The sequence below is a fragment of the Lactuca virosa genome, chromosome 2 (assembly GCF_052849685.1).
Source record: "Lactuca virosa cultivar CGN04683 chromosome 2, Lactuca_virosa_CGN04683_v6, whole genome shotgun sequence".
Lineage (NCBI taxonomy): Eukaryota > Viridiplantae > Streptophyta > Magnoliopsida > Asterales > Asteraceae > Lactuca > Lactuca virosa.
Window position 1 is genome coordinate 76772761 of NC_136427.1, and position 15287 is coordinate 76788047.

At 38.6% G+C, this 15287-nt stretch overlaps 1 pseudogene; it reads left to right on the plus strand.

Annotated features, from left to right (window-relative positions):
• The first annotated feature begins 8924 nt into the window (after positions 1-8924).
• LOC145157516 (eukaryotic peptide chain release factor subunit 1-3 pseudogene) lies at positions 8925-11512 on the plus strand (annotated as a pseudogene).
• Positions 11513-15287: the final 3775 nt, after the last annotated feature.

Below are 15287 nucleotides of genomic sequence, written 5' to 3' on the forward strand. Positions count from 1 at the left end.
ATCAGGCTCACAGCTCATATCTGGCTTGCTCTCGAGCCCACAACATAAGTCTGGCTTGCCCTCGGGCCCACAACTTATGTCTGGCTTGCTCCCTCAGTCCTCGGACTGGAATATAAATGATTAGCCCTCAGTACGAGTCTGGCACGCCCTGTCCGACCCTCAGCTCGTATCTGGAATGCTTATGAGTCCTTACTATGAGTCTGGCATGCCCTCCCTGACCCTCAACTCATATCTGGCATACTCCAGGGTTTGTTGGCAACAACACAGAGCAATACAACCTCAACCCAACCCACACAACATATCGACATGTAAAAGATAAATACACATACAGATAATCAGACAGTATCACAGGTAGTCCTACAGATCTACCAGACTAACATATCAAACTAGCATGCATATCTAATTCATACTCAGCATATCAATAACTACTAGGATATCAATCCAATTGGCCGGCGTTGGTGCTGTCGACCCCTAAGTATAGTGAGGAAAACTCACCTCACAAGCATCACTGACTGACAAGATCCAACTCTCAAATCACAGCTCCGAACTCAACTGCCTACAACCACCATGTGACTAACTCCATTAAAATCCAGAAATACCTGAAATATCCTCAAGGTCAAACTTGGTTAACTATGGTCAAAGTCAAAGTCAACAACCAAGGTCAACAGTCCATGTTGACCCAACTCGTCGAGTCCATCTATCAACTCGCCGGGTTCCTTTAGTGCTCAGAGAAACGGGGAAGACCCGATACAACTCGCCAAGTTAGCAGAACAACTCATCGAGTTCTTACAGCATCCAGAAAGCGGGAAAACCCGAGCCAACTCGCCGAGTTGGCGAGGAAACTCGTCGAGTTTTCCTAGTCTTAAATCATTCAGCCATTTCCCAAGCGAATCTAATGCCTCAAACCATAGATATGGTCCCCTAGGGTCGAAATACCACGTAAAGTTGCTAACTTTACGTCCATGCATGGCATCAAAAGGCTAAAACACTTAAACAAGGCTTATTAAGGGACTTAGAGCCTGGAGGAGGGCCAAGACTTGATAAAGCTGGCAACTTTAAGTCCAAAGAGGCCATGAGATGTCTAGAGATGAAGTTATAGCTCATGACATGCTCTAATCCAAGAATGGTCCCAAAATAAGCTAATAATGACAATAAAATCTCAAATGAAGAGATCTAGCAAATGAATGATCAAGGTATCGACTTTATACCTCAATATGGCAACAACATGGAAAGTTCTGGATCTAAAGCTTCTCCCTTCAGCTATGCACCACCAACTTCAAACTTCTTCAAGTAAACACTAAAATGACACTCTTTAAGCTCACACACACTCAAAAATGAGAGAGAATGCACAAGATAGGGTTTTCTGGACAGAGGTCCTTAAAGAGTATAAGGTCCTTAAATAGGGTGCAACACCCTAAAAATTAGGGTTTCATAAACAGCCGCCAACTCGTCGAGTTTTCCTCAACAACTTGTCGAGTGGAGAGCTTCCAACACGTCGAGTCTGAGGCCATCAACTCGATGAGTTCCAAAGGAGAATTTGTCTTATAAGCCATAAATCTCATACCTGGGATTCGGGATGTTACAGCTCCTAGGGTTGGTGTTGGTTCCTTGTAGAGGATTTGAGTTATAATTGTAACATATTCTTTGACGAGCCCCATAAGATATTAATAAACCCTTTCTTTCTCTTTAGATTTGAAGAGTCACTTTCCTAACTCGCATGTGCAACCAGTGCAGGTACACCGTGGAGTCAGAGACAAGGTTTGGATTTCATCCCGGAGACCTCGTAGCTTAGTGTAATATGTGGACATAGAGATGCCGTCTTGACATGTGATTGTGAGAGTCTGTTTTAATTTGTATACCCTAGAGGCACTTTGTTTACCGAACCTCTCATGGTCGTTCCAAATTTCGTTTGTTGTGCATACTTCAAACTGGATATGATTTAGTTCGCTATGGTTGTGGCCAACCACCCTTTGATCATCGCATCCAAAGAATGTATTCTTCCGATTCCTCTCTTGGTTTTTCAAGGGTTCCATTGATGAACCCATTTTAATTTTTGGCAATTAGAAAGTTTTGCATCTCCAGTGCCCGGTCGCTCTAGTTATTGTCACTATGAACGTATCGTTCACCTGCATCTGTCACGGGCAAATAGAAAGTTTTTTTTTCCTGCCGACTCTGGCTTGTATCCTGCTGCCATTGCTGGAAGTTTGTATCATAGGTGCAAGACTTGCTCTATACCATAAAAAATTTGCTTTGATACCATAAAAGATTTAATGCTCAAATAACTTACCCAACAAGGAAACAAAAGAATCCTAACCTAAATACAGTAGAAAACGTTAAAAGATATATATGATAGACTCTAGGATAATTACTCAAAATAAGGAAGGTTTCCTATAAAAAGGATCTATCTAGATTTGGTAATTAATTTTTGACAAAACTTTAAAAATGGTCCCTGTGTTTTAAAAAATCTGAAGTTTGGTCCTTAATTTAGAAAAACCTCACGGGTCGTCCCTGTGGTTTCAAAACTTTTGACATTTGGTCCTTCCGACTAACTCCGTTACCATTTAGCGGTTAAGTCAGGGGCATTTTTGTCATTTCACTACACATGGACCATTTATGAGGTTTTCAATTACTTTTTTTTTAAAATAAATAAATAAATAATATTTAATATGCAAGGGGTCCCACCCCATCTCTCTCTCTCTCTCTCTCTCTCTCTCTCTCTCGTATCGGTGGGAGAAGCTTCGTGGAGACTGATTTTCCAACCAAGAGGAGGCAGAAACTCCCCTCCTCTTTTCCTTTTTGCCATCGATTCCCTCACCACATGTTGTGATACTTCCGTTCCTCCCTCTCTTCACGTATCTACTACCGGAACAGAAAAATCCAACGAGGAGGCTGACGGAGCAGCCCCGCCACCTCCTACTGTCAACGTTCACAGCCTCTGCCCCCTTGCATTTTTCTCTCGTCGAACATCAACAACAACCAAACATCCTCTGATAGTTGTGTGCCACGATCTGCTTCGCCAAAATCATAAACAAACTAAACCAAACACCAACATCAAACCTGAAAATGTTTTTCAGAAATTAAAATCAAAATCAAAATCAACATTGCTATCATCATTATGTGTGTGCCATTATGTGTGTGGGTCTGATGGCAACAAAAACTCACCCTTTGATTCACAGTGATGTGTATAAAAAAGGATGACGAAGGTCGACACCAATTCTTGAAATAAAGAGAATGGGAAGCGCTCAAGCACTCCCCCATCTCTAAAATCGTCTTCGGAAAATACTATAAACCTTTAAATCACCTCTAAAAAACCCTCAAACTCTCATCTCTGAAAGATGATTTCTAAAAAAACGATTTTTGTGTACATGTTTATCCCTGTAAACCTACATTCTCTTCTCCAGTGAATCTGAAATCGATGTTTTTTTTGTGTGTGTGTTTGTCCATGTAAACCCTTTCTTGTGTGTGTGTGTGTGTTCATCCACAATGGCGTTAGAGTCCTCCAACCCACGGTGAACATAGCAACTTTACACCAGATTCAACCCAAAACCCAAAATTAAACAGAACACCAAATTCACAGAAGAGGATGAGTAAGCATAATCGCTCAGTTTCAATTTTCAAGATACACACAATTTCCAGGTCCTAAAATCGCAAACAAAACCAAATCCCAAATGAAATTTGAAGTCATGACTGTAGGATGAGGATGGTGTCTAAGTGTGTTTGCTTTGAGTTTTTATTGTGAGTGGGAGAGAGAGAGAGAGAGAGAGAGAGAGAGAGAGAGAGAGAGAGAGATGGGGTGGGACCCCTTGCATATTAAATATTATTTATTTATTTATTTAAAAAAAAAGTAATTGAAAACCTCATAAATGGTCCCTATGTAGTGAAATGACAAAAATGCCTCTGACTTAACGACTAAATGGCAACGGAGTTAGTCGGAAAGACCAAATGTCAAAAGTTTTGAAACCACAGGGACGATCCGTGAGGTTTTTGTAAATTAAGGACCAAACTTCAGATTTTTTGAAACCACATGGACCATTTTTGAAGTTTTGTCTTAATTTTTAGACCACTATATTATGGTAAATATTTTTAAAAGATACCATGTCTAAGTAGAAAACTCCTAAAATATCATAGTTGAAATAAAAATTAAATCGATAGAAATCGCAATAGTATCTCCAACATCTATCGAAATCCCTATAAAATCGGCATTAGAATTGTAGAATCCATCCAAATTATCTTTATCACAACAATCATATCCAAACAAGGGACAAAATTATCGATTTCTAAAGCGTCGTCGATCAGCATCGAAGTCTCTTGAGATAACAACAATATTATATTTCAAAAAGAACCCAACAATATCATCTTTCAAAAAAAGATTAATAACTGCTTTCTGTAAAGTTCATTCGTTGAATCGATTTCCATATTACTAACTCATCAGCATTGAAGCGTTAATCATCGTTGAAGTACTTCGAAGGTATGTATTCCTTTCTTTCCACGTTCTTTTTGACAATGAAATTCCATTTGTTGCTTCAGCAAAACAATGCAGAAAAATTACAAAATCTGCCAACAATTAAGCCTTTTGCTTTTGTATTCCCGTTTTGCCCTTAGACCCAAGAACAAGCAATGACAATACCAAGATAAAGAAAAGTAAAATAGAGAATGAAGAACAACAGATTTAACGTGGTTCAGCAGTAACCTGCTTACATCCACAGAAGAGAGAAAACTTTTGTATTAGGTTAAGAAGTTATTTTTACCTCACTCTTTCCCTGTTACAAAACTTACGTTCCTGTCTCTCTCTACAGCTGAAATCAGCATATAAGCAAACATACATGGGCCTACAAACATTGGGCTATTAACTGGGTCATTTAACCCAAAACAGTTGGGCTGACCCAAGTCAACTCAAGCTAAGATCTTTGGGCTGACCACTTACAATTCTCCACCTCGAACAACATTTGATAGAACTCAAATTTTGGACGATACACCAAAGAAGAAATCGCACACCCTGATATGAAGAACTCAATCCGGCTGCACCATTTGACCATGGTTGCCTACGTACCCACATCTGGGATCAAGCCACCGTAGTTCACTTCACCGGGTGAAAACTCCACCTCACCCTGACACCGCCCGACAATGTTTTTGCCCTCAAGGGCAATCAACACTGATTAATATTAAGCAAGTTCAAGCAATGTTTAAACTTGCCACCTGGTACCGCCTTGGTTAACATGTCTGCTGTGTTCTCATCAGTGTGCACCTTCATAAGAGAAATATCACCCTCTTCTATGACATCCGACACAAAATGATATCTGACATTTATATGTTTGGTACGAGCATGACAAACTTGATTCTTAGCTAAGTGAATTGCACTTTGACTATCACACCACAAGTCTACACAATCTTGCTCAAACCCCAAATCATCTAAAAAACCCCAAAACCACAGTGCTTCCTTTACACCTTCTGTTATAGCCATATACTCAGCTTTTGTAGTAAAAAGCGCTACTGTTGCTTGTATCATCGATCGCCAACTAACTGGAGCACCATGTATTTTTAACACATAACCAGTAGTAGATCGACATCTATCCAGATGACCAGCATGGTCTGAATTCACAAATCCAGTAATTCGACATGTATTTCCACCAAAGCATAAACCAATATCAGTGGTTCCTTTCAAATATCTCAAGACCCATTTCACAGCTTCCCAATGTGCCTTCCCTGGGTTCGCCATGAACCTGCTGACCACACTGACCGCCTGTGAAATATCTGGACGTGTACACACCATGGCATACATCAGACTGCCGACTGCACTGGCATAAGGCACACGCCCCATGTACGTCTTATCTTCTGCTGTAGAAGGAGATTGTCTACTAGAGAGCTTAAATTGTGGAACCAATGGAGTCACCACTGGCTTGGCATCTTGCATCCCGAACCTTGCAATGACCCGCTCAATGTAGCCTTTTTGGCTCAAGAACAATCGATGTTTCGTCCTCTCTCTTCTAATCTCCATACCCATTATTTTCTTGGCAATTCCCATGTCCTTCATCTCAAACTCTTTACCAAGTTGAGATTTCAGCCTATCTATCTCCACTTTGCTCTTCGAAGCAATAAGCATGTCATCCACATACAAAAGAAGATACATTTAATCACCTCCATGAAGCTTCCACATGTAAACACAACAGTCATACAGACTTCTGGAGAACACAAGCTTCAACATGAAAGAGTCAAACCGCTTGTACCACTGTCGAGGAGATTGCTTCAATCCATATAGTGATTTCCTCAAGCGACATACCTGACTTTCCTTATCAACAACCTTGAATTCATCAGGTTGATGCATATAGATTTCCTCATCCAATTCTCCATGCAAGAAAGCGGTTTTTACATCGAGTTGTTCCAGCTCCAAATCACCATGAGCAACAATACTCAACAATACTTGGATAGAAGTGTGTTTCACTACCGGAGAAAATATCTCATTGTAGTCTACTCCCTCTCTTTGTGCAAACCCATTTGCTACTAATCTTCCCTTGTACCTTATACCACCGAGTTCTGAAGAACCCTCCTTTTTCTTTTACACCCACTTACAACCAATAGCTTTCTTTCCTACGGGTAATGGGACCACCTCCCAAGTTTGGTTCTTTCGAAGAGACTCCATCTCTTCTTCCATAGCAGCCAACCAACTCTCATTATTGCCATTCTGAATAGCTTCCTTGAAGGAGACCGACTCATCTTCCTCCATCGAGAGTGCATACTCAACCAAACTTGAATGTCCGTAGTGTTTCAAGGGTTGATCAGACCCCAACTTTTGAACTTTCTTATATGCTCGCCTCAGCCTAGTAGAAACTGAATTGTCCCCGAGCTCTTGTTCCTCTGGTTCGTGTACATTTTCTTGCTGAACCGTCTCATGTTCAATATCATCGTGAATACCACCATGATCTTCCTCGTGAACACGACTAGAACCTTGTTGGCTTTTAGGTTCTATATCAACTACTTGAGACTTGACCGTCTCAATGTCATCACCATTAGGGACCGTAGCTTTTGAAGAAGCTACATTGGAGTTCTCATCAAAAGTAACATCTTTGCTGATTATAAACTTGGAATCTTCCAAACACCAAAGACGATAGCCTTTCACACCTGATGCATATCCCAAGAAAATTGCCTTCTTGGCTCTTGCTTCAAGCTTTCCCTCACTAACATGATAATAGGTTGTGCACCCGAAGATTCTGAGTTTCTCATAATCTGCATGTTCCCCTGACCATACCCTATAGGGTACATTTCCATCTAGAGATGCATGAGGAGACCGATTGATAATGTAGCAAGTTGTAGCAACTGACTCTGCCCACTATTCTCTGCCCAAACCAGCATATGATCGCATACACATTGATCTCTCTCGCAATGTACGATTCAGCCTCTCTGCGACTCCATTCTGCTGTGGTGTTTTTCTGACCGTCCAATGTCTAGCAATTCCTTCATGATCACAAAATTTCTTGAAGGCACCTTCTGTATACTCTGTACCATTATCAGATCGAAGTGTCTTCAATTTCTTGCCTGTTCTGTTCTCAACCATTGCTTTCCACTTTTTAAACGTGTCAAATACCTCATTCTTGTGTTTCAGAAAGTAAATCCAAACATACCTAGAATGATCATCCACAAAAGTGACAAAATATCTGGAACCTCCCTTCGAAGTGACTGAAGCCGGACCCCAAACATCTGTATGCACATAGTATAAAATTCCTCTGCTTTTGTGTTTGCTTGATTTGAACTGAACCCGATGTGCTTTACCGTACACGCAATGCTCACAAAAATCCATGCAAGGCTTCTTCAAGTTCTTCAACAAACCTTCTTTACCAAGCAAATCAAGAACCTTTTCAGATCTATGCCATAACCGAGTGCTTTCACATGGGTCACCACCACTACCATTTGTTCCAACTGCTGCACCATCTGTCACAGTCGTACCTGAAAGAACGTAAAGGTTTCCTTGACGAATACCTTTCATTACAACCAAAGAACCATGAACAACCTTCTTTACTCCTTCCCATGTAACTATCTTACACCCACCGGAGTCCAATACACCTTCAGAGATGAGATTCTTTCGCAACTCAGGAACATGTCTCACATCAAATAAAGTTCTAACCACTCCATCATGCATTTTGATTCTAACAGAACCGAGCCTAACCGTTTTGCAGGAATGCTTATTTCCCATTACCACGGTTCCACCATCTATGCTCCTATAGTTAGTAAACCACTTCCTATTTGGGCACATATGGTACGAGCAACCTGAATCAATAATCCATTTACCAGAGATTTCTTCATCAGAAGTGGCAAAGTAACACTCATCATTGCTTTCTTCTCCCCAGGCATAACTAGCTTCTTGCTTCTCTTGTGCATTTCCTTAGTTGTTGTTGTTGTTGTTGTTATTGTTGTTGTTGTTGTTGTTGTTGTTCTTCTTTTCTTTGTTCCATCCTACTCTCTTGTTAGGACAATTTGCTTTGAAATGTCCAAGCTCGCCACACTTAAAACACCGCCTTTCAGCAAGAGTTCTAGATTTAGATCTAGACTTTCCTCCTTTGCCTTTTCCTCTCTCATTACTTCTACCTCTTGCAAACAATCCTTGTGCCTGGTCTTTGTTACCACTAGCAGCAGCCATGTCACCGGTTGCAATCTTTCGAAGATCATCCGCTAGAATTGACGTTCTAGTCTCATCTATCGTAAGACTGTCACCCACAAGCATCAATGTTTATACAAGATTCTCATAAGACTTTGGCAACGAAAGAAGTAGTAAAAGTGCTTGATCCTCATCTTCTACCTTCACATCAATGTCTTTTAAATCTGATATACACCTATCAAATTTACTTATGTGTTCCCGGATTGAAGAACCTTCATCCATTTTGCAAGTAAACAATTTGGATTTCAATTAGATCCTGTTTGTTTGAGTTTTCGTCATGAAGTTTGCTTCTAACTTTTCCCACACCGCAGCTGCCGATTCTTCATTACCAACCAAGAAAGCAACATCCCTTTCAGGGCATAAAATGATCGATGCTCGTGCTTCAAGATCTAACTCCTCCCAATCCTCATCGGACATATCTTTGTGCTTCTTTGTCTTACCCGCCAAAGCCTTGTGTAAGTTCTGTGAGATTAATAAATTTTTCATTTGCATCCTCCAATAAGAAAAATTATTCTTCCCATTGAACTTCTCTAATTCATACTTCCCAACTTTAACCGTTCCGCTTGTAGATGCTATTTACCCGCTTGTTTCAGAATCTGCCTCTCTCAGGACTTTTATCGAACACCTTGTGTGCAGAACACAAAATACCACCTAAATACCTCAAATCTGAGCTCTACTACCCGGATTTGATATTAAGCTCTGATACCAATTGTTGCTTCAGCAAAACAATGCAGAAAAATTACAAAATCTGCCAGCAATTAAGCCTTCTGCTTTTGTATTCCCGTTTTGCCCTTAGACCCAAGAACAAGCAATGACAATACCAAGATAAAGAAAAGTAAAATAGAGAATGAAGAACAACAGATTTAACGTGGTTCAGCAGTAACCTGCTTACATCCACAGAAGAGAGAAAACTTTTGTATTAGGTTAAGAAGCTATTTTTACCTCACTCTTTTGCCCCTGTTACAAAACTTACGTTCCTGTCTCTCTCTACAGCTGAAATCAGCATATAAGCAAACATACATGGGCCTACAAACATTGGGCTATTAATTGGGTCATTTAACCCAAAACAGTTGGGCTGACCCAAGTCAACTCAAGCTAAGATCTTTGGGCTGACCACTTACACCATTAGTAATGTATCATCATACAAATTTGACTTTTCCAATCTTGTAAGCAAGACATGCTTAATTCAATGCGGTTAACATGATTAGTGATCACCACTCTCGATCACTGCAGTTATTTAATAAGCCTGTACGTTTTTTAAATTAGCAACTGTAATTTTCATTGATATCAGAGAGATTGAAGTTTAAAGTTCCAAGTTACATACAATATTTTTTCTTTGACGTTGCATACGCCTTCTTTGGCTATCTTTTTTCGTTTTTTTATGTTTTCTTGATATCCATATATCGATACAGGAGAACTTCATTCAAAAAAGAAGGTGATCGTGACTAAGCTTCTAACCGAATCTTTTTCACGCTGTTATTGGCAGGCAATCTAAGCACGATGTCAACTGATGAGAATATCGAGATATGGAAGATGAAGAAGCTAATAAAGGGACTTGAATCTGCGAGAGGCAACGGAAGCAGCATGATTTCTCTGATAATCCCTCCACGTGATCAAATTTCACGAGTCACAAAGATGCTTGCTGATGAATTGGGAACTGCTTCCAAAATTAAGAGCAGGGTGAATCGTCAGTCTGTCTTAAGTGCTATAACATCTGCCCAACAGAGGCTCAAGCTCTACAACAAGGTACCTCCAAATGGACTTGTTCTATACACTGGAACAATACTAACAAATGATGGAAAAGAGAAAAAGGTTACAATCGACTTTGAACCTTTCAGACCAATAAACGTATCTCTTTACCTGTGTGATAACAAGTTCCACACAGAATCTCTTAACCAAATGTTGGAATCTGATGACACGTTTGGCTTCATTGTTATGGATGGAAAAGGCACCCTGTTTGGGATAGTAAGGGGCGATAGTAGGGAGGTTCTACACAAATTTCCTGTTGATTTGCCAAAGAAACATGGAAGAGGAGGGCAATCAGCTTTGAGATTTGATCGTATTCGTATGGAGAAACGTCACAACTATTTAAGGAAAACAGCAGAGCTTGCAACAAAGTTTTATATCAATCCTGCAACTAATCAGCCTAATGTTTCTGGACTTATACTTGCTGGATGCGCTGATTTCAAGAATGACCTTGGTCAATCTGATATGTTTGACCCACGTCTTCAGGCGAAAATCTTGGATGTGGTTGATGTCTCTTATGGGGGTGAAGATGGTTTCAATCAGTCTATTAAGTTGTCTTATGAGATTCTTGCAAATGTGAAGTTCATACAGGAGAAGCATTTAATTGGGAAGTATTTTGAGGAGATAAAGCAAGATAGCGGGAAGTATGTCGTGGGTGCTTATGACACTTTGGAAGCTTTAGAAATGGGTGCTGTCAAAACACTCATTGTTTTGGAAAATCCGGAGATTAATCGGTATGTTCTTAGAAACGGTGTTTCGGGTGAAATTATTATAAAACATTTAAACAAGGAACAGGACACTGATGAAAGTAATTTTCGGGATTCGGTCAGCAATGTTGAACTTGAAGTTGAGGAAAAGATGTCTCTTCTTGAGTGGTTTGCTAATGAGTACAAAAGATTTGGATGCAAGCTTGAGTTTGTCACAAATAGAACCCATGAGGGATTTAACTTTTGTAGAGGCCTTGGTGGGATTGGTGGCATTCTTTGTTACCTGATTGATATTCACCCATTTGATGAGTTGTCTGATGATGGAGAAAATAATGATATTGAAATTTCTGATGATGAGGAAAGTTATGATACTGAGAATCATGATGAAGGGGTGAATTATGATGCTGAATAGCAATCAACTACTTCTCAAGCTTCTATCCAAGCGCCTTGCATATTTCCTCCTTCAAGGAATACTTACAAAGGTCAGTTATTTTTTCGTATGCATGTATTGTAATGATTACTACTTCATTAGCATAATAGATTATACAAAGCTCCGAGTATAATTCATCACACAGCACTTCATCATTTTACCTCTTACCTCTAGAAAACCGAACTAGAGAACATTTAATAACCTTGACTACAATGTCTCCTTCTTTAGAAAATTGAAAAACAAGTACTTGACATTGGCATTGGTTCTTATTGTTTCTTTGTATTCACACAAACAATCTTCTAAAAAATTCTGAATTCTCTGGTTGCGGCTAGTTTTACATATGAGGCTTTATGTTTCTTGTACTACCATTTGTAAATTGCATTGTATGTTGGAAAGATTGAAGTTAAAAGTTTCAAGTTGCATAAGATTTACACATTTTAACTTAATGTTGCATATTCTTTCATTTCCTTTCTTATAACTTTTTTGGTGTCCATAGACGAGAATTTCATTTACACAAAGAAGGTGACCATGCATCATGACAATGATTCTAATGGGACGTTCCATGTATTTTGTTAATAACTTTTTTGTGTTATGTATTAATAATTTTTACAAATCCTTGGGGATTCCAGTGGAAACAAACATATGTATATAACTAACTTTTCCTTATGTTGCTATTGGTAGGCAATTTAAGTAGGATGGAAGCTGATGTTGATGAAACTGCTAAGAACACAAAATGTGCTGATGGGCTCACACAATCTCATATCTTTGACCTTGACAACACCTGTCTTCAGTCAAAGAAAAACTTGAATGTTGTTGATGGGGGAAATCCTAATACAAAATCAACCACTTGTCAGATGCCAGCACAACAGTTTCAAGCTTCATTATTGCCTAGCTGTTCAAGGAATCCACCGTTACCGAGGTTAGTTATTTTTTCCTATAAATTGTCTCTTTTATATTGATTAACTCTACTAATCTTTGTATTAGTTATTACGAATTTACATGATTCATTACAATTTTAGTTGGCTTTATCATAGTTTTCAATGGAACCAAGTTTCTTCAATTTTTTTTTCTACACATAAGATCTGATAACTATGATCTTGGCGAAGTTTTTATTATACTTTTAGTTTCGATTCATCATACATAGCACTATTTTAATTAGGTGAAGTTTTTACTATGAGTAGAAAGGGACATACGATATTTATTTATTTATTTATTTATTTAAAGTAAAATCCGAGGCTCAGTTTTATAACTTCTTTCTCTTTCACTACAAGAAAATCACCCTTTAGCGGCGACGCTATTACCGGCGACGGAGGTCTTTAGCGGCGACTCTAGAGATTGTCGCCGCTAAAAGCCCATGTCGCCGGTAATAGCATCGCCGTTAAAGGGTGATCACCCGAATCCGCGTTTTCCCCTTCCGTTACATCTAAACCGTTCGATCAAATATCCAATCCAACGGTTGCGGTCCTTTATCCGAACTAACCTAATACCGGCGACATATGTGTCGCCGCTAAAGGTTGAAATTGTCGCCGCTAATAGTTCACTAAAAAATGATGCGGTACCCTTCCCTCCAGATTGTCACCGCTATTGATAAGTGTCGCCGGTAAAACCCTATTTGTCGCCGCTAAAGGCGTCGCCGGTAAAGCCTCTCGCAGATAAAAAAAAACGCACGCAGTAGACGTCATTCATCCATATTCTGCTTTCTGTTTACCTTCGCTACCCTTCGCCCCTTCCAGCTTCTTCCGATTTCATCTTCAATTTTCTTGTTCCATCCCGATTTCTCCCCACATTGTGTCATATTAAGGATATTAAGGATGAAGGTGTGATTTGGGACCGATTTCTAACTCAATTTCTTGAAGAATGGTAATTTGATTTGATAATTTCCTTGTTAATTTGTATGTTAACACTGAAAAAGTGTTGATTAAATTTCTATGATTTGGTAATTTAGTTTGTATGTTACCCTTGCAAATATTGTTGAAGAGATTTGTGACATCTTGGATGGCTCCCAGGTTTTGTTGGAGGACATTTGACCTTACAAGCAAGGAAACATCATCTTTACTGTCGATTTGTAGCTTCATCGGGTGAATAGCAGTTTTTCCGGCTACATATCCGTTGATTTCTGCCACTACAGGTTCTATTATTTCATTTTTTTGTGAATTTGGTATTTGTATGTGAAAATTATGTGAAAATTGCCATATGTGAAAATTGTGTGTATATTTGATATTTGTATGTGAAAATTGTGTGTATATTTGATATTTGATGTATGTGGTATATGAGTATTTGGTACAACTATATATATGATATGTGAAATTATATGTATTTGTTATAAGTAGGATGTTATTGTGTGTATGTGAATGTATGTATGTTTGTTGTAAATGTGGTATATGATTGTGAAATTTTTGTATTTGGTATAAATAGGATGTTATTAGAGGCATTGGCCGTAAACCTTCTGCTCTCCCGCCGATTCCACAGCCTTCGCAAATGTTATTACGCAAGAAAGAGCTGCATTCGAGAAAGTATTAGGAGAGCGACATGGCCATATTAGAGGCATTGGCCATAAACCTTCTGCTCTCCCGCCGATTCCACAGCCTTCGCAACCATCACAACAATCATCACAACCATCACAGGTAAAACAATCTACTTTGGTTTGTCCCAAGTGCAAGAAATAGCAATGTACTTTGGTTTTCTATCTTTGTTTAAAAATAGCAATCTACTTTAGCATTGTAAAATGCATGTTGATTTGGTAATTTTGGTTTTGTGGTGATTATTTGCTAAAAAGTTTGGTAATTGGGTTTTTATCCCAAGTGCAGGAAATAGCAATGTACTTTGGTTTTTCTATCTTTGTTTAAAAATAGCAATCTACTTTAGCATTGTAAAATGCATGTTGATTTGGTAATTTTGGTTTCGTGGTGATTATTTGCTAAAAAGTTTGGTAATTGGGTTTTTGTCCCAAGTGCAAGAAATAGCAATGTACTTTGGTTTTTCTATCTTTGTTTAAAAATAGCAATCTACTTTAGCATTGTAAAATGCATGTTGATTTGGTAATTTTGGTTTTGTGGTGATTATTTGCTAAAAAGTTTGGTAATTGGGTTTTTGTCCCAAGTGCAAGAAATAGCAATGTACTTTGGTTTTCTATATTTGTTTAAAAATAGCAATCTACTTTAGCATCGTAAAATGCATGTTGATTTGGTAATTTGGTTTTGTGGTGATTATTTGCTAAAAAGTTTGGTAATTGGGTTTTTGTCCCAAGTGCAAGAAATAGCAATGTACTTTGGTTTTCTATCTTTGTTTAAAAATAGCAATGTATTTTGATAGTTTTTGTTTATGTTTGACAATCTAACTTATAAGTTTATATATGTTGTTATTAATTATGTAGTTGGAAAATCTTCGTGCAATGCTCAGTGACCCAGGAAGTAGGGATGAGCTTTATTCGGCTTTTCAATCCCAAAATAATCAAGGAAACGATGGGAACGAAGATGATGGTATGTAAGGATGCGTTTTATTTGCATATGTTGTCACGCTTTAATTGCTACTTGGTAGATTGTAAAACTTTGGTTGTTTTTTGTAATTACCGGGCGACATTATTACTTTTTATATTTAATCGGATATTATGACTTTTGATATTTAATTGTAATCGGATGTTTGTTTTGTAATTAGCGTTGACACTATTATTTTTGATATTTAATCGGATGTTTGTTTTGTGATTAACGTCGACACTATTATTTTTGATATTTAATCGAATATTGTTATGTAATTACCG